This window comes from Nicotiana sylvestris, chromosome 11, assembly GCF_000393655.2.
Source record: "Nicotiana sylvestris chromosome 11, ASM39365v2, whole genome shotgun sequence".
In the NCBI taxonomy this organism is placed as follows: Eukaryota; Viridiplantae; Streptophyta; class Magnoliopsida; order Solanales; family Solanaceae; genus Nicotiana; species Nicotiana sylvestris.
Genome location: NC_091067.1, coordinates 95825003 through 95846508, shown reverse-complemented (window position 1 = coordinate 95846508; position 21506 = coordinate 95825003). Strand labels below are relative to the sequence as shown.

The following is a 21506-nucleotide window of genomic DNA, read 5'->3' as shown; positions in this document are numbered from 1 at the left end:
ACAAACGTTAAAATTTCAATGTATAGATTGGATATAGAGAAAACTGACAATACTAAGAATTATTGTATTTCTTTCAATTGTAATTGATAACACTGTTAAGTCCCCGGCAATGACGCCAAAATTTGATCACGCCCAACTATGCCTTATAAAAAAAGACACGCGGACGTTGCAAATATAATCTGAGTATTTCACCCAGAGTCGAACCCATTAGGAATTAACCTATCAATTACTCTTGCCAGACTTACTAAATTCTACGTAATCAACTTTCCCAAACATTTTGAATAACAATTGAGGATATTTTAACTAACTATGACGGACTGTAATTAAGTAAATAAAGACTAACTATGATTAAGTTGTAAACAATTAAGAGAAGGATCTAAGGTTGTGATTTCTCCTAGTGATGGAATCCCTTCCGGTTATGTTTCATATAAATTTGCCTAATCGTCTCTATCGATCATGAGCACTCTTATTACCGTAAATCTCTCCCGAGTAATTACGACAATTTACTAGACGCACTCTCCCGAGCTATGCTAGCTGGCTTTTAATACAGCTCACTTCAGATCGTACCCAAGGCTTCGTTATCCCTAATCCCGCCTTTAAATCCTCGGTTATTGATCCCTCATATACTCTGGGAGTGGTGTTGTTCAATAATTACCTAAATATGCACTCTCTCCCTAGTAATACATACTAAATAGGCATAGCTAATTGAGGATCCTATCAATTAACTACAACAAGAATGTAGTTGAACAAATAGAGATTAAACTGGGCAAACTATATAAACATAACAAGAAGTTCATCCTTCAATAGGTTCCATCAAAACCTTAGACTAAATATTTAGCTACTCATAATCGTGTTCATAATTTTTCAAATAAATTGCATAATTAAATTACAAAGCAAAGATGAAGGAATGAAGAATTTGATGCTAATCTCCTCCGAAAATTGCTCCAAACGTTTTCTCCCTTCCGCAATAGCCTCCCTAGGTCTAAGATATGTCAAAAGTCTTCAAAATGGCGTTTTAACATGTATTTATACCAAATAGGGTCGGGCGCAGACGAAACACCCTTTCCTGCACGAATTAGGACTTAGCTCTGTAAAAATTGAACAGCTGCGCCGCACCATGCGGTGCGTTAGTGCACTTTGTCTGCAGTCTCTTCTTTTCGTGTCAAGCATCATTTTATACTGCTGCGCCACGCCTTGTGGCGCCCCATGCGGCGCGGCAGTGTAGTTTTCTCAGAGTAAACTTATTTCGTCCTCTTTTAACATCCAGATTTCGTACACGACCTCCGAACACGATCCCGACTCAATGTATTGAGCCTTTACTTAGACTTCAAAGCTCCAAATTGATCAATTTAGCTCCAAATTAACTTTTGAGCTAAGGATCATTTCCTGCAAGGCATAAAACACGTACTAAATGCAATTCACTAACATTTGAACTCAAACGCATGTAAAAGTGCAGTAATTGAAATGTAATACTACGGCTAAAGCATGGGTTTCTAGCCTAACATCAATGACATTCCCAGTTTTTAGGCTTCGACTAGGAAAGAATCGTAAAACTGAATTCTGTGAAATTTTTGCAACATTGTGTATAGCATCAGTTAGTAATACTCGATGAATACAACTTGAACTAGGAGTTCGACAATATATAGGAGTACATTTTTTTTTTTTAATATGCATAATAAGAATGAACTGTGTCATCTTCTTGTTTTGGAGATTTAGGTTTATATCCTCTTCCGTTTACTAGTTCTTTTATGTTATCCATAAGTTGGGTCTTACCATTGTGTAGTTTCTTTGAATTCAAAAAAGGCGCACATAGGTAATAAGTAGAATAAAACTTGGAAATCCTTAAAAGAAAATTATCGCTTTTTTTATGTCACTATACAAGCAAAATAGTGAAGTTAATTTGCTAATTATAATGTTTGTGTGTGTAAGAATTTCTCATATTCAATTTCAATGTTCCTTCTGCAATTTATTTTAATCAGTTCAGTAATTAATCTCTATTTTAACAACAACAAAAAAAAACACTAATTTATAATCAAGATCAAACACTTTTATTCCTATATAAAGAAAAGGGAAATGTCCAAATATACCTGTAATGTAATGTCAGCGATTTATCTTTCGTTCGTCTCTATGCCCATCCGACTAATAATTTTCTACCGTGAAAAAATTGGTCTAATTTGGTTGCTATTGAGGAAGGGATGTAAGAGTATACTTGGGCAAGGAGATTTTTGTGGATCGGAAATACTGAACTATCCAGGAAAGTACTACTAGCTTGGGAGAAAGTACGCTATTCAAAATCTGCAACCTAATTGATATTCTAACATACCGTGGAACTAATAAGTTGCGATTCCTAATTTCCTATGGACGTTTCAAACCGAACTCAAAAACCGGACATATAAATATATTATTTTTATTTATTTTTTTAAAATTTTATATAAAATCTTCTTGAAAAAATATCTAGAAATATTTGGATTCTCTCGTGGGATGTAACATTTAATAGAATTATAAAGTATATTTATTTTTATTTACTTTAAATAATAGGTTGTTTCATCACTTTCTTTAAATATGTTATTGAAATGCGTTAATCTTTTTGTTCTTTCATATTCATATGTTAAAATCTATTAAATTCTCATATCTTTTACGAATTTGAAATGGTAATTTGATAATTTAAAATTAAATAGAACATATTATTATTTAGGTATAATAATAATTTTTATGTTTAATTATTAAATTGGTTACCTTGAAAGCGTACATCAACGAAAAATTATTGTTAGACGAAGAAATAACTGATATGTGTTACTAAAAAACATTCTCCCATAATAATATTTTAATAGATCATATGTTTGTCAATTTTTTCAATGTTTACTGATGATAGACTATAATTACGTATTTTAGTCGCTTATTGCACTCTTATGTACTGTGCATTAACTGAGTTTGAGCTTTAATCGCTAGTGTTTTGCACTAATTGTGTATTTTATGTCTTGCAGGAGTGATTCCGAGCTATGTAGATATTATAGAATGAATTCAAGTGATTTGGAGCTTTGCAGTCTAAGTAAAAGCCCAAGGAATCAAGTCGGGATCGTGTTCGGGGATCAATGGATGATAGTTAAACGAAGAATCGAGCGGGCATACGGCACATTGTCTAATAAAATGCACATAACTTTTCACTCAGAACTCAATTTGGGCTCCGCAATATATTGTTGGAAAGCTATTTGAAAGGACTACAACTTCCTTTATAATACGAGGGAATGCCCGGCTAACGCCCAAGACTGATAAGAACATGTGCCACATATCAGTGGCAACTTTCAATTTAGAGACGAATACTAAAAATTTCTCAAATGAAAAGTCTTTCGACTTAACTATAAATGCCTTTAATGCATCTTTCTTTAGGTTGTCACTTGATTTCTAATTTTCTCCAACTCTTTCTCATGATATCATAACACGAACATAAAGTACTTGACTTTAAGTTCCGAACGAATACAATCTCAGGATGATATACTTCCAGATTGTATGTCGTTCCATGTTGAAGGAAAACGAATGACATGTCTCTCTCATCCTTCTTTTGGAGTCTGTTCTAAAACCCACGAGTCGATGTATACCTTGACCATTTCTTATAATCTATAACTGCCTATTTACCCTTCACCTCTATCAACTTATAACATCCACCCATTGAGATGCATTCCACAATGTAATAATTTTAAATAAATTATTGACGCAATCCAAACAAGAATGTGCATGGGCTTAGTTGTAATGTTCATCAAATCTCTCAATTTGAAGAAGGGGGTAGAGGATTTTCGATCTTCCTTTTGCTCAGATGTGTAAAAAAACTCTCACATCATGCAAACATAATTTTGTTTCATCAGAATGAGTTATAGAACGACATTGATGGATATTCACAAAATCTGATTCTGATATAAAACAATTACAGAATTTGGCAACAAAATTGAAACGCATTAAGGACTTTATAGGAAGCCATGAGAATATTTCAAAGATAATTTCCCGGGGAACTGAGAATTTTCTTCCCGCGGAATTTATCTTTTTTCTCAATCATTGAAAACATTATGTTGAGAGACTTCTTAAAAGGTTTAAATATTTTAGTGTCACACTTGTGATCACTCTTTATGATGCTAACTCTCAATTGGAAAAGAATAAATCCTATAATTGTAAAAGTAGATTGAGACATGATATCATAAAACTACTATTAAGAGATGTAATAATTTCCATTGATTATATATGTAAAATCAGAAGTGGATTTGGCCAATCCTATGATTAAGCCTGTAGGAAGAAAATTAATTCTTCAAACCTCAAGAGAGATAGCGTTAAGGCCGATATGTTGTCAATAGAGATGGTAACCTAACCTATATGATTGGAGATCGCATGAGGTAGATTCATATAGGTAATAACAAATCGATATTGACACTGAAGCACTAAAAAAGAATTCTTGACTGCTACTATAATTTTGAATTTTTCAGATGTAACATCAAATGCAGCTATAGCAGGTTCATCATTATGGTAAACAAGCCGATAGATAACTCCACTGATGCAAACCCCGGCAATATCATGTCAAGAATGTAAGGGCAAATGCTTTGAGTCTCTCTCCATGATTCATCTATGCCTTAAAGTAAAAACACATTGCTTGACTTCTAATTCTCCCCAACTCCTTCTCGTGACGTCATAACACAAACATAAAAAACTAAGAATTGTTGAAGATGTCAAATTGTCCCACATCAGTTGGGAAGTAGAGTTGGGAGGGATTTTCCCCTATAAAAGAAGGCCTAATGTTTAGGATTTAAATACACCTCTCATTTGCCTTCTTATCTTCTTAAGGCATTTGTATCTTCTCTCTTTAGTATTATTTCACTTGTATTTTTGGAGTGGAATAAAATATTGGTTGTGTCCGAGGAGTAGGCAAAATTAGCCGAACCTCGTAAATTCTGGTGTTCCTTTTATTGTTGCTTTATTGTCTTATTTATTATTTGGTGGCTGTCATAATTTTTGGTATAGTAGTTGTGACTTATTCACACTATATACATTTGGCTTCCGCAACAATTGGTATCAGAGCCAAGGTACTGTCTAAGTATGCTCTGTGGTTGCAGCATAGTCTGATCTTCCACATCAGAAAAGATTTATCTTGGTAACTGAGTCAAGGTTCTGTCTGAGTATGCTCTGTGGTTGCAGCTTAGTCTGATCTTCTACATCAGAAAGGAAATAATCTTGATTTGTGTCGTCAGCTATTAAATAATATTTGTGTCAAATATGGGAGACAATAAACAAGAAGAATCTACATCAAGTGTCAACAATACGTCATCATTGGCATCTTCGCTTATGACAAGAATTGTGTCAAATGCGAAATTTGCGGTAGAAATTTTTGACGGGTCCGGGCATTTTGGGATGTGGCAAGGCGAGGTTCTAGATGTCCTTTTTCAACAAGGGCTAGATCTGGCCATTGAAGAAAAGAAACCAGATGTTATTGGAGAAGAAGATTGGAAGATTCTCAACCGTGTTGCTTGCGGTACCATTCGATCCTACCTTGCTAGAGAGCAGAAATATCCATACACAAAGGAAACTTCTGCAAGTAAATTATGGAAAGCACTGGAGGATAAATTTTTGAAGAAAAACAGTCAAAATAAATTGTACATAAAGAAGAGACTGTTTCACTTCACCTATGTTCCTGGTACCACGATGAATGAACATATCACTAGTTTCAATAAGTTGGTCACAGATTTGCAAAATATGGATACAACTTATGATGATGGTGACTTGGCCTTGATGTTGTTGGCGTCACTTCCGGATGAGTACGAGCACATTGAAACTACTCTACTCCATGGAAATGACGAAGTTTCTCTCAGAGAAGTTTGTTCGGCTTTGTACAACTATGAACAAAGAAAGTGAGAAAAACAGAAGGGCGGAGAAGGAGAAGCACTATTTGTGAGGGGCCGTCCTCAAAATCAAACGAGGACAAAGAAGGGAAGATCCAAGTCAAGATCCAGACCCAACAAATATGAATGTGCCTTTTGTCGAGAAAAGGGGCACTGGAAAAAAGACTGTCCGAAGTTGAAGAATAAGGCCAAACATAACAATGGAAAGGCCATTATGGATTCAAATGTAGCTGATTGTGATTATTCAGACTTCTCATTAGTTACAACAGAGTCATCAACATCATCAGACATATGGTTGATGGACTCGGCTTGTAGCTATCATATGTGTCCCAACAAGGACTGGTTTGTGGAATTTCAAGAAGGAGAATATGGAGTCATCCACACAGCAGATAACAACTCTCTTACCTCATATGGCATTGGTTCAATACGATTAAGGAACCATGATGGAATGATCAGAACATTAACAAATGTTCGAAATGTACCGGATTTGAAGAAGAATCTCATCTCTGTGGGAGCCCTAGAATCAAAAGGGTTCAAAATCATTGCAGAAAATGGAGTGATGAGAGTATGCTCCGTTGCACTAGTGGTAATGAAGGCCAATCGGAAGAACAATAACATGTACCGTTATCACGGTAGTACAGTTATTGGGACATCGATAGTAACATCCAGTGACGAAAAAGAGGCAAAGCAACCAAGCTATGGCACATGCGCTTGGGACATGCTGGAGGAAAATCCTTGAAAACTTTGTCAGATCAAGGATTGTTAAAAGGAGTAAAGGCTTGCAACTTGGAGTTTTGCGAGCATTGTGTCAAAGGGAAACAGACAAGGGTTAAATTTGGTACAGCGATCCATAATACTAAAGGCATTTTGGATTATGTACACTCTGATGTTTGGGGTCCTTCCAAAACACCTTCATTGGGTGGGAAGCACTATTTTGTAACCTTTGTTGATGATTTTTCTCGAAGAGTGTGGGTGTATACAATGAAAAACAAAGATGAAGTGCTGGGAATTTTTCTCAAATGGAAGACGATGGTGGAGAATCAAACAGGCAGGAGGATCAAGTGTATTCGCACAGACAATGGAGGTGAATACAAAAATGATCATTTCAATAAGGTCTGTGAAAATGATGGCATCGTCCGACACTTCACTGTTAGACATACACCACAACAGAATGGAGTGGCAGAACGTATGAACCGGACCTTGCTGGAGAAGGTACGGTGTATGTTGTCCAATGCTGGCTTGGGCAAAGAATTTTGGGCTGAGGCAATTACATATGCATGCCACCTCATTAATCGTCTACCATCTGCTGCTATTGATGGCAAAACACCATTTGAAAAATGGTACGGAAAACCTGCTGTAGATTATAACTCTTTGCACGTGTTTGGCTCAACTGCATATTATCATGTGACGGAGTCAAAATTGGATCCAAGGGCAAAGAAGGCTATTTTTATGGGAATTACTTCTGGAGTCAAAGGATATCGCTTATGGTGTCCTATGACAAAGAAAGTAATATTCAGCAGAGATGTTACCTTTGATGAATTTGCTATGGTAAATAAGGTAACAGAAGATACCAAACAAAATGAAGGTGCTTCTAAGCAGGTGGAGTTTGAGGGAAAATTTATTTTTCCTACACAAGAAGCAGAGGAGGAAACAAATGAAGATTACCCTCTGGAAGGAGAGCCAGTAGAGGAGATTCCAACTCAGGAATCTCAACAACAACTTGAATCAATAGCAACCAGCAGGCCAAAAAGAACAATAACGAAACCTGTTCGTCTCATAGAGACGGTTGCTTGTGCAACCTCAATTGTAGCTGATGATGTTCCTACTACTTATAAAGACGCTGTCCAAAGTTCAGAAGAAGATAAGTGGAGGATTGCCATGAATGATGAAATACAGTCCCTTCATCAGAATCATACATGGAGATTGGCCAATCTCCCGAAGGGAAAGAAAGCAATTGGGTGCAAATGGGTATTTGCAAAGAAGGAAGGATTTCCTAACCAAGTAGATGTTCGCTACAAAGCAAGATTGGTGGCCAAAGGATATGCTCAAAAGGAGGGAATTGATTACAATGAAGTATTTTCTCCAGTTGTAAAACATTCCTCCATTAGAATTATGTTGGCTTTGGTAGCACAATTGGATTTGGAACTAGTTCAGATGGATGTAAAAACTGCGTTTTTACATGGAAACTTGGAGGAGGAAATCTACATGACTCAGCCAGAAGGATTCAAAGTTGCTGGAAAAGAAAATATGGTGTGCAAACTTGAAAAATCATTGTACGGATTGAAACAATCTTCTAGACAATGGTACAAGCGATTTGACGAGTTTATGTTGCGGCAAGGGTACAAGAGAAGCAAATACGATCATTGTGTGTATTTGCACAAGCTTAAAGATGGTTCCTTTGTATATCTTCTCCTATATGTTGATGATATGTTGATAGCTTCCAAGAATTTGGAAGAAATTGATAAGTTGAAGATTCAACTGAAGAAGGAGTTCGAGATGAAGGATTTGGGTGAGGCAAAGAAAATTCTTGGCATGGAGATAATTAGAGATAGACGTTCAAAGAAACTCTGTTTATCTCAAAAGGAATATTTGAAGAGAGTACTTCAACGTTTTGGCATAGATGACAAGACTAAGCCAGTTAGTACTCCACTTGCTTCCCATTTTAAGCTAAGTACTACTATGTCGCCAATGGATGAAGCTGAACGAGAGTATATGTCAAAGGTACCATACGCAAATGTTGTTGGTAGCTTGATGTATGCAATGGTTTGCACAAGGCCTGACATTTCACAAGCTGTTGGAGTTATTAGCAGATATATGCACAATCCAGGGAAGGAGCATTGGCAAGCTGTGAAGTGGATTCTACGGTATATTCATAATACTGTAGATGTCGGGTTAGTTTTTGAGCAGGAAGACAATCAGTCTGTAGTTGGATATTGTGACTCAGATTTTGCGGGTGATCTGGACAAACGAAGATCAACTACTGGTTATGTGTTTACTTTTGCAAAGGCACCAGTTAGTTGGAAGTCTACTTTGCAGTCAACAGTTGCTTTGTCTACAACAGAGGCAGAGTACATGGCTATTACAGAGGCTGTGAAAGAGGCAATTTGGCTTCAAGGATTGCTAAAGGAGCTTGGTGTTGAACAAAAAGGTATCACAATTTTTTGTGATAGTCAAAGTGCTATTCAATTAGCGAAGAACCAAGTTTATCATGCAAGGACGAAGCACATTGATGTTCGGTATCATTTCGTACGAGAAATCATAGAAGAAGGTGGAGTCACGGTGAAGAAAATTCATACTACAGAGAATCCTGCTGATATGCTGACAAAGGTGGTGACTGCGGTCAAGTTTCAACATTGTTTGGATTTGATCAACATTGTTGAACACTGAAGATTGAAGATGAAGACACAACCAAAATTTGTTATTGAGAGAGAATTGAAAATGTGGAATTTTGCCAAGGTGGAGATTTGTTGAAGTTTGGCAAAATGCCAAAGTCCCACATTGGTTGGGAGTTAAGTTTGGGGGGGATTTTTCCCCTATAAAAGAAGGCCTAATGTTTAGGATTGAAACACACCTCTCATTTGCCTTCTCATCTGTTTAAGGCATTTGTATCTTCTCTCTTTAGTATTATTTCACTTGTATTTTTGGAGTGGAATAAAATATTGGTTGTGTTCGAGGAGTAGACAAAATTAGCCGAACCTCGTAAATTCTGGTGTTCCTTTTATTGTTGCTTTATTGTCTTATTTATTATTTGGTGGCTGTCATAATTTTTTGTATAGTAGTTGTGACTTATTCACACTATATACATTTGGCTTCCACAACAAGAATCTGTAGTTACGGAGTTTGAACAAAATCTTATAAAGATTCATGATGGTCTTTCATCAAACATCTAGCAGAAATATCAGGAAACCATGAACCAACCCTACTCACTCACTACCCTCAAAGTTGCATTCGTCTACCTTAACTTTTTGCATTAAAGCAACATCGAAATGCCCAATCGTATCACGATAAAGAGACTATGATCTCAGAGTAGAATATAAGTAGAGAAGGGTAGAGAGGTAGGTCCATCATCTACCGAGTTCGAAACTTGCTGGCTCTCGAGAATTTCTCGGTTACTAAAAATAAATACTACCGGTATCAAGGCATTGATATTTGAAGAAATGCTACAATATGAAAATTGTATCATTAACCAAGGGAAATTTCTAATTTCAGTCACAATCATGTATAATTGTAATCCAAATATATCCCATTTTTTGGGTCATTTCCTTTTAATACTTGTTAGTATTACCACATAGTGAGATGGATTCTAGAATGCAATAAATTTGAGTTTTTCAAATTTAACATCAAATACATCTATAGTAAGTCTGTAACCTTCGACAAATAGATAAATAACCCCACTAATGCAAACACTAGGCAATGCATATGGACGAAAAGGAAAAATGCTTTGAGTCTCTCTCCATGATTCATCAATGCCTAAAGGCTTTTTTTTGGCAATCCGCTAGGCAAGCGCCTATGGCTAGTTTTTTATTAATAAAAGAAAAAAGAAAAATACAACAATTAGGAAAAGCATAAATAAGGGGGACAATAGCACTGTTAGTGTTACCCATATGCCTTGGCTATATAATCACTCCTATGTGCCTCACACTGCCTTATGATGACAGCCTCATGTAGAGGATTCATGGTGTAGCTGTCGGCAACATATCATGAGGGCATATAATCTCATAGCCATGTGGATAATTTCCAAAAGCATAAGACTAAGGCAACACAACTCGGGCTAAACCTTACCTTACTAATCCTATTGAGGCAAAGAAAAGGCCTCACCTACTAGCAAGCATGTAAAAAATAAGAACTTGAACGGACCAAATATTCAATGATCATCACAGAGTTTATAACATACTCTGTGATGATATTACAAATGAGAATACTAAGAAAGTGGTAAAATAGAATGTAGTACCAATTTGATTCTTGTCCCTTCTTTTCCAAACTTGTAAAATCTTCAATTTGTAATTCTTTGTTGTTTTCCTCAACCGTGTTCAAAACATAATAAAAAATCATCATTTCTTTTTTGAATGGTTGGACCTCGTTGATGTAGTTGGGGCAGCCTTCTTTTGTTTGGCAACTCTCATTGGAGGTCGCCTAACATTTAGAAAATCACTAACCTTGTCGTCCCAACTATTTTTCCTTGTATGTGCTTTCTTTATTTTGCCGCTATGCATAGGTGATAAATCGCCTTGTTTTGCTGCATGTGAACGACATTCTTTCAAAACAGCATCTTCTTCTCCTTCCTCATACATATCTCTACCCACATTCACAGGATGCAGATAGTTGTCGACGAGGTCCTGTGTCATCAATGCATTTCCTTGTTGTGTATTTGCCAAAGTAGTCGTGTTGTGATGTTGCTTTATGACTTGCATTTTGTTCCTATTTTTACTCACATTTCCTGTACTAACAATTTGCATTGAACTTACTGAGTTTCGATGTGTAGAGTCTGCCAATGCATCAAGCAGTTTTCTATCTTCCTCAGAAATCATAGGAGTATTGGAATCTTGTTGTTTCTGTCCAGCATTTGAGTTCATTATTGCAGTACTTGGTGTGCTTTTGTTGTTGTTGTCCAGTCATATTGCTTACAGTAATGTCCTGTTGTTGTCTTGAATTTGATGAAAGGACTGTTGCTCTTGATGTGTTCTCTATTTGCTGCTGCTGTTGGAGTGGAGTGTTAGCAATCTGCAGTTGTTGTCCAGATTCAAAGCTAGCCAAATATTCCTGTTGCCGCTGTTGCATAATAGCTGGTTTGGTTGTCACCACATATTGCTGCCCAGATTCAGTAACAACTCCAGCTACAGTGTTTGCAATGAGTTGCTGCTGCTGCCCAGATTCAGTAACAACTCCAGCTACAGTGGTTGAATTGAGTTGATGCTGCTGCCCAGATTTCTTTGCTATTGCTTTTCCTTTCGATTCAACTTTTGTGCATCTTTGTTGTTGCTCAATGTTGGGGATGAATTCTGGAGCTGTGGCATTAAACCTGCGACTGGATCCTAGCTTGGAGGAACTTCCAACCTTTGGCAAATTTGGTGAGAATACTGTCTCTTCATCATCGCTACACCTCTCACTATCTTCAGCAGAATCCCCCACAAATTGAATTCCCAGATCTTCTTCATCATCATATTCACGCTGATCAACCCATTGCTTATAGTTAACTTCCATCTCCCCCACAAAGCCAGCACCCCAGTATTCATCATCATCATCCTCACGTTGGTCATCCCAAAATTTGGATTTAATACCATACTCTCCAAACGATTCCAAAGATTGTGATGGTATTTCAAAGACGGATATGTTCAACGTCACAATTGGTGGATTAACCATATTGGTGTTCATTATCATTGCAGTTTGCGTGTCTTTAATGATTTTTTCCACATGTGGACTGGAAAAAAGTAGCGTTGGAGTGTTGGAACTTTGTGCTTGTTTAGCTACTAGCTCGTTGCGTAGGACATTTGTTTCACTTATAGTGCATGGAACAATTTGCTGCTGAACCATAATACCATTTAGTTTTGATGAGTTGATTCCAATTTCCTCCTCATGTACAAGTGCATCAAAAGAATTTGGAGTGATTATATCCTGTCGAAATGCTGGTACACTCAAATGATGTTGCTTAGCCTTCACAGCTGGAGATGTATCTTGTCGAATAGGAGATCTCATCAAATCTATCCAATCATCTGCAAAAAATTTCGACTGCCCAGCTTGTTCCTGTTCATTAGAACCTGCTGGTTTTTCTTCAGCCATGATAACATTTGTTCCATTATGTACATTCACTGCACCTTGAACACTAAGAGTTTGAATCCCTGTTTTAGCTCGATCACCAGCTGAAATTCCAACCCTCAAAGGAGCTGCTGGAACAGCAGCAGTTGCCTGATGGTCCACCCAATTTTGAGGCTGCGTAAGATCCTTGATCACTGCCTTAACACTCTTTGGATCAGTTTTGCTTCGAGCCCTTTGGCGTTTCTGCCCAGAAATTATAACAGCTGAATCAGTAGCAATGTTCAAAGCACCAGCTGTAGCTTCATTCATTCGTTCAAAAACTTTTGTAGCAGGTATATCAGCTGGGAGTTTGGCTTTCTTAGGAGTAGATGCATCCCCTACTGCTAACCCTTGTTGCTTATTGCCAGTAGTTAAATCAACCACTTGCACAACTATTCGACTACCAGCAGGTATACATTCACCATCTCCCTTTTGTCCAGCATTAGGCACCACTAAATCACCATTTGCCTTTTCATTAACTGTAACACATTGTTGTCCTCCATTAGGTTGCAAAATCACCTGTTGCACACTAGTAGAAGCAGGAAAATCCATCAACCTCATATCCTCAACAGTCTGTTGTTTATGTACCTGGTCCACGAATACACCCTCAACCTTATTCCCAACTTGATCTTGCACTTGTTGGACCTGTATGTCATCAATCTTCATGTTCACAACCATCCCTCTACTACCATCATTCACAATGGCCTTCAAAGTATGTTGCTGCCCAAAATTTGTATTTTTTCCAGGTCCTTCAATCGGCTATTGGTTAGCTCTTTTTTTATTCAGATAATCCCTTGCATCACCCTGTAGTTTCTCCATTACTCATGTTGTATCAGCTTCGTCCTCCACATGTTCATCATGTACTACTCGTTTTTTTCCTAAAAGGATGCGACAATTAGATTCGTCATGTCCTTGATGCTTGCAGTGATTACAATATAGAGGTAAATTATCATAAGTAACTTGTTGAAGCTGTTCAACGATCTTTCCAGTTCCTTCATCAACATATTTAAGCCTTATTTGTTCTGGATGTTTGTCCAAAATGTCAAGGATCACCTTGACCCTAGTTGTACTTGGCCTAGACCTAAGTTGAGTAGCCTTATCAATAGCAATAGGCTTTCCAACAGTTGCTGCAATGGACATTAAAGCATGTCTGGCAAATAATTCAGGGGGTAAACTTGGAAACGAAATCCATACCGCTGCCATATGTGTTTCTTTTTTTGGGTTGTATCCAATCGTCCATGGGAATACTCTAACCTGATGTTCTTTTTCTTTGCTCGTAAAATAAGTAACTGACTTGGTGAGACAAATTACGAAGTCGTCGTAATGATCCAGTCGTATGAGTAATTGTCTTTGCGCAAGAAGACCAATCAAACATTGGCCTTTGACGCCAAACAGTTTTGGCAAAATTGTACGCAAGTCTTGCAAATCTGGAGCATTAGGAGAAACCTTCACGACAATGGCTTGATGCAAACCTTCCTCCCTTGCAAAATCTTCCCGTTCCTCCATTGTAAATAGTAGCGTTGGGATTCCATGAACTACTTCGCTTGGCTTCAAAGTTGTTTTTGTAACTTGTCCTGTTGTTTGGTTATTGATCAAACTAGCTGCATATGAATTTGGAGGGATGATTTTAGATTGCTCTCCCACAGCCAAAGGCTGGGAAGAGGACGATGTATTCATGAAGTTCTTCAAAACTCCATTGAAAGAAGAAGAAACTAACGAAAAGTTATGTTTGCTACAGTCACCAGGTAAGAAATTTTAAGATCTGTTTCGATTGGCTATAGATCTAAGCACAAAACCAATTGGGGATTGTGCGCATAGAGAAGATGCTTCTATTAACACCGAAATTGTGAGAATCCACCGCCGGATGCCGGATTTATGGCTCGTGAATAGTAACGGATTTACTATTCACCCTTCTCTTTTGGTTTGTAAACCCCCTCTCGTAACAATATAATTTATCGATACTAATCACAAGAACCAGGAAAAACCAGGGGCAGAGCCACCTTTACAGTTACGGGTTCAGCGCGGAACCCAATAGCTTAGGCTCAAACCCTATGTTTGTATTAAAAATTCATTTGATATGTATAAATAATTTATCCAGACCCCAATAAGAAAAAAGGATTGTGGTTCAGAACCCATAAACTAAAAATACAATCTCCACCTTTGAGCCAGAAGAAAAGAAGTATAAATTTTTTTTGAGAATACAACACGCCTAAAGTTAAAACCCATTGGTCGTGTTGTATTCTCAAAAGAACTTTATACTTCTTTTCTTCTGGCTCAAAACCTAATGAATAGTAAGGATAAAAATCTTTCTGTAGGTAACATAGGTTGGGAAGATATCTTACTTCTCTTGTACTGGGATTAAAAATAGCAGCACGTTGCAGATGTGGTAGTTCCCAAAAGCAAAATAAGCCAGTAACACAATCCATTGAACAAGAATACACATGGACATGGTCGTAGAGAATTTGAAAAAGGGAGGCATGGGCTTTTCCATCTTCGTTTTGCTCGACAGTGTAAAAGATGTTCCCCGTTTGTGCAGAAATTTTTTTGTTCCACCAAACGAGTCATAGAGCGACATCTATGAATATCCACAAAATCTGAATCTGATAAAAAAGAATTACAGAATCTGGTAATACACTTGAAACGCATTAACGACTTTGTACGAAGCCATGAGAATATTTCAAAGACAACTTGGTGAATTGAGGATTTTCGTCCTGTATAAAGTTGAATCCGTAAACACAAATTTCCGCCCGGTCTAATGCGCTACACACGTTCTAATACGGATTAGTGACCCAATCAGAGGCTGACAACTGTAAATGGGTTGGAAAAGCATCTCACGCGCTCAAATGTGATAACAACCCACACCCTGTGCCAGGTCTTGGGTGTCCACAAGACACACTTGTGTCAAGTTGATGTGTCTATATATGCACTCTCAAAGTTGGAGTGCTTACTTGCTAGCTGCTGCCAAGTTTGAATGTCTGTTATTATGCATAATAATAGATCAGCAGGTGAATTTGGAATAACCCGCTTCAGGATCAAAACATTGAAGAACATATGCCAAAAGAGATATGATCAGATTCTCCTCCTCACAGAAAGCTCCTTTTTTGTAAGTTGTTTTGACTAGCCATGTAAAGATTATCACTTTCACTGGTGCATTTAGAGTTCCAAACCTTCTTCATGCTATATTGCTTGGCAGAAGAAGAGGAAGAGGAAGAGAAGGAAGAGGAGGAGGAAGAAGAGGAAGAAGAAGAGGAAGAAGAAGAAGAGCAAGAGAGACATGCAACACAGTGATAAGTTCAACAGCACTATGGCTACCATTTTATCCAAAACATTTGTAGAATTTCACAATGCTACGATGTTAATAATGAGATGTATTAGCGAAATTTTTATGCTTAAAATCTGTGTTGCTCATAGCGTTTTGTGTCATTTAAGTACCTATAGCGGAAATGTAGAGAAATACGATTGAATTGGTGAAACTGATCTTCTGGTTGATAATAAATTTTTAAGGTTCATGTACAACGCGCAAGCAGAAGATCATAGTAAAACATGAAACAATTTGTTAGGAAATTGAAATCACAGTATAAAGCTCATTAAAATTCCCAAAACAGTTGCAGTGTCTAGCGTACTTTGAAATGAGAAAGGTATTCATCGATATTGGTCAACATATAATAACTTGAAGCAACGAACACAATGGGGCTGGTCTAGCAGTTGAAAAGTTGGAGAAATAACCTCAGAAAAAACAGGTTAGAATCCTAGCAGAGATGACACTAGATGAATTCGTCAAATTTACCCCAGTCTCGGATGGTAGAGTTACCCGATATTTGTGCTAGTGAAAAGTACAAGGTACTAGTTTAATTAATCGAGTAGCGCCATAAGCTGACTTAGATATCACTATTATACAACAACTATGCCTCAGTCCAAAGAGTAATTTTATTTTTTTGGGTTTAATTTGGGGAAGGGAGGGAAAATGGGGGAGGGATTTACAAGGTTGGGAATCAAACCCTCACCAACAAGGTAAAAGCTCAGGTAGTCAACCGGTAGTCAACCAACTGAGCTGCTCTGTAGTCTTTTATCATTGGTTGTACTTGTTTTATGAACGGTCTTCTTCTTTCTGCAGAAGAAGCACTCATTCAGCGTTATTTAAAAACATGACAGGAAGAAGCACTCATTCAGTATTGTTTCCCCCTTTTTTTCTTGATAAGGTGTTGGAGCATTCACAAAGAAATGATGTAAGCAGAAGGGAAGACGCAAGGGTTAGCAACTGCCCGAGGAGTGATCCAGCTCTTATTTTCCCTTTTTTTAAGGTAAGAAAGGAGACAATAAGCCCTCCTTTTTCCTCTTTTCTTCACTTAAGTTCTGACCTTAATAAACTGCATAACCTATATCTTTTAAGTTTGCAACCAGTGGCGGAGCCACATATATCAAAGGGGTGTCAACCAACACCCCTTCGCCGGCAAATTATACTGTATAGTTTGGTAATTTTTTAAAAATTTGTATATATATACTATATAATGACACCCCTTGACTTTTTGGTGAGTTTTTTTTAATATTTTGACTCCCCTTAATGAAAATCATGGCTCCGCCACTGTTTGCAACACAGACATTCTTTTTTAATACAGTATACTACACATTCCCATGTGGTGTAGTCGACTAGTTACAGTAGCTACAGAAAAATAAACATACCTTCTCATGGTACCCTTTCCACCGGTTCTGACCGAACCGGCCATCTCACGCAGCTTTTCTACATTCATCTGTCCAAGAAAATCACCAAAAATCAATATTTCTCAAAAAACAAAATAATGTATTAAAAAACTTGCATTACCATTGCTTCTGTTTTTTCTTTTTTTGATAGTAAAAGTAATTTTATTAATATCCAGAAATAAGTGTATGGTGTTACAGCAAGAGAATAACTACAGTAATCACATATTGTGTAATACAACAACTATGCCTCAATCACGTATTGCGTTATTGGCGTGAAATTGCTGAAACCTTGTGGAATTGTTCCAGATAAATGGTTGCCAGAAAAGTCCGGTATTTGAATAGATTGAAGCTGACATATACTTGGAGGAATGCTCCCAGAGAATTTGTTGAGTCGAAGGCTCAGAATGCCCAAATAAGGTAACTTAGTCCCTATCCATTCTGAAATTTTTCTACTCAATGTATTTCTTCCCAAATCCAAGACTTTCAAACCTTGGCAATTCTTCAAAGAGGCGGGGAACTCTTCACTTAAATTGTTCTTACGCATATATAGAGAGCCCAAGGCCGTTGAAGAACACAAAGAGTATGGAATGCTTCCAAATATACGGTTATTGACTACATTAAGGATCATTGGAACAGAAGTGAGGCTCCAGCAATCAGGAATCTCTCCGGACAAGAGATCTTCTGACAAGTCAAGGATTGTGGCTGAACGAAGTTTACATATGGAGTTAAGTGATCCAGAAAACTGATTGTTGTTAATATGCAAATTATAAAGAAATTTAGGAAATATTGGCAAGGGCCCTGAAAAATTGTTATAACTGAAATCTAAGACAAAAGTCTTGTATCTTTCCACTGATTTGGTAAGAGAGATTCAAATATGATAACATGGGAGGAAACTTTGAAAACCAACTAGGCATTGTGTCCGAGATACTATTAAGAGAGATATCCAGAATTGAGTAGCTATTTTGAGTTTCAAGCCATTTTGGAAAAAGAGGCCCAAGATTACAAGATGAAAGGCCGATAACTTGTAGTTGAAAACATGGAACCCAATCAAGGCTAACATTCCAAGTCAAGGGGTTGGAAGTCAAATTTAAACTTTTCAGGTTGCAAAGGTTGGAAAGATGGGATTCAGAGATTGTACCTTCTAACAAATTATAAGGAGCATCAAAACTTTCAAGGTTGAAAAGCTTCCCTAAACTTTCTGGTAAGCCTTGCAGTCTATTGAAAGAGACATCCAAGATTCTGAGCTTGGAAAGTTGCCCTAAACCTTATGGCATCTTCCCATTAAGATGATTACCCCCAGATGCAACTCTTTCAGAGACGGAAATAATGCCAAGTCTGGTAATGGCCCTATCATTTGGTTATTAGACAAATCAAGATATTCAAGACTGGAAATTTGTCTAAAGCTTTCGTGGAAAATGCCGTTCAACAAATTGTTTCGTAGCCTCAATTCCCTCAAGGATGAAAATCTAGTAAGATTAATCAATGAACCAGTTAGTGCATTGTCCTCAAAAGACAAAAATTCAAGTGATCTATTACTCCCTGACAAGATATTAAGCAACTCAGAAAATGGTTGACTTAAGTTATTGGATCTTGCATCAAGAGAGCATAAATGACTTAAATTCTCAACAGGCTTTGGTATCCCACCTTGAATACCACTTCCATATAGCCTAAGATGTTCCAAAGATTTCAAGTACCCAAAGGCACTAGCAATTTGACCTAAATCGTTGACCGAAAGATCTAGGCTAGTAAGACTAGTGAAGTTAAATAACCAACTATTTATTGCAGGAGATGAATATCCATTATAGGAGATGTCAAGGACGGAAAGACCAGAGGAGGAAACATTTGCTGATACAAATGATGAAGGAATGATTATGGGGAGTTGACAGGAAGATAAATGCAATTCCTTCAAATTAGGGAGCTTGATCACCAATTTGTAGCTTGCACATTGGATGCACTCAAATCTAAGTACTCCAAATACATTAGATGAGGAAACCACTCAAGGTTCTTGCATGTTAAAGAATTGCCACCAAGATCAAGAGCCCTTAAGTAGGTAAGTTTTTGGAACTGAGGGGGAATTAGACCAGTGAAAGGATTGTAACTATATGAGAGATTTAAGTACTCTAGTCTTTTGAAGTATCCAATAAATCTTGGTAATTGGCCACCAAAATCATTGAAACTAAGGTCCAAGTACTTTAAATACTGCAACTTAACCAATGAAGAACTGATGTTACCTCTCAATGTGAGACCCTTAGTACCATCAGGATTGGATTCAATACTCCCACGAAGATTGAGGACGAGTATATGGCCAGTTGTGTTACTGCATTTCACACCCCTCCAAGAACAACATTCCTCATTATCTTCATCATTTTTCCATGAAGAAAGCAGATTATTTTCGTCTATGAGATCTTGTTTGAACTCAAGAAGAGCTTCCCTCTCCTTCTTTATGCACAAAACTTTTGCACTTGGTGTTGATCCAAAAGCTAAGCTTTGATGCAGGATAGTTGATAGACAAATCAGAAGCAAATAAATTGGTTTGTAGTGTTCTTTGGTATCCATTTTTTTTTGCTTGTTTGTGAAAGAGCATATGCAAGTAGTAAATGAGGACATGAATGTGAGGAAAAAGGAGTTTATACTCCTTTATATATACATTTTGAAACAAAGTCAACTCTACCCTCAATTGTGAAATGTGAAATGAATTTATTAAGCAATTTTCAATAAATGTATTCAAGACTTGAGGACTAGCTGTAGTCAAGTAGAATAAAAAGAAATCAACTGTCTAAGAAACATGCTTTAAGAGCTGGAAAAAAAAACTAAGTAACCAATCATGCTATAGTAGAGTATTATTTTTGGATTTCAAGAAATTTCCAAGTCTTCCTTAGATTTTTTTCTAAAGTCAAAAATACAGATAGATAGAAGAGTACCCTTGTGGCTGTGGAGTAAACTCCAAGGTCAAAGATATTAAAATTGTATACACAAATATAGATACCTTCCTTTTTTCTTTAATTATTGATCTTTTTTTTCTCTTTCTTTTGCCCATCTAAAAGTCGGAAGAGAGTCCACCAGTTATAAAACTCTTAAAGATAAAAGATTCAATTTTCACTGGACCTCTTAATTTCATAATTTTATGTAATCCGAAAAAAACTTTTCACACCAATTCAGAAAAGAGTTGATAAAATGCAAGTGTGATTACAGTATTAAAACACTAATAAGGCTAATGACTGTACTTTCTCAATAGGAAATGTATAGAAGCTAACGACGACAAACAGGGGTGGACACACCCTTTCCCAAGCAGTGTCACGTGACACCTCTTGTCATTGTAGTTATTTATTCCTTTGTTCATTTCTTCAAATGTTGACACCACCTATGAAAAATCTTGCCTATACCTCTGATGACAAATATCCATGTAAACATGCAATATTATCATCTAATTTAACATGAACAAAGATCCATAAATCTTATTCTGCTAAGTCTTTTACCTAGATTTGTCATTCTTTATATGGCCTCTACCATACGAATCCCTGCCTCTAGACGAGGCGCCACTGAATCTGCCTAAATGACGAGGCCTCTTGTCAGACCCCTGACCACCTCCATGTGATAAAACCATCTCAACCCTCCTGACCACATTGGCCGCCTCCTGGAAAGAAATCTCACTCCCCGTCTCCTTAGTCATCTGGAGTCGAATAGGCTGGATAAGTCCCTCAATGAACCTCCTCTCTCTCTCTCTCTCTCTCTCTCTCTCTCTCTCTCTCTCTCAGTGGGAAGTATAAGTAGAGCATGACGGGCCAACTCGATAAACCTGGTCTCGTACTGAGTAACAGTCATGGAACCCTGCTGGAGGCGCTCAAACTGCCTCCGATAGATCTCTCTCTGAGTAACGGGAAGAAACTTCTCCAAAAATAGCCGAGTAAATTGCTCCCAAGTCAAAGCTGGTGATCCGGCTGGTCTAGCCAAACAGTAATCTCTCCACCAAGTCTTGGCAGATCCAGATAAGCGGAAAGTAGCAAAATCGACCCCATTGGTTCCACTATCCCCATGTTCCTGAGAACCTCGTGACATCTATCTAGATAATCCTGGGGATCCTTAAAAGATGCACCGCTGAAAGTGGCAGTGAAGAGCTTGGTAAACCTTTCCAATCTCCAC

General features: G+C 37.4%; 1 long non-coding RNA gene across 1 annotated transcript; it reads right to left on the bottom strand.

Moving 5' to 3' along the window:
• Positions 1–808: 808 nt before the first annotated feature.
• LOC138882225 (uncharacterized) lies at positions 809–20026 on the bottom strand. The gene is made up of 3 exons (XR_011403699.1): positions 19598–20026; positions 17349–17416; positions 809–1386 (listed from the first exon to the last, which is right to left on the bottom strand). It is a non-coding gene; the product is annotated as an uncharacterized lncRNA (long non-coding RNA).
• Positions 20027–21506: the final 1480 nt, after the last annotated feature.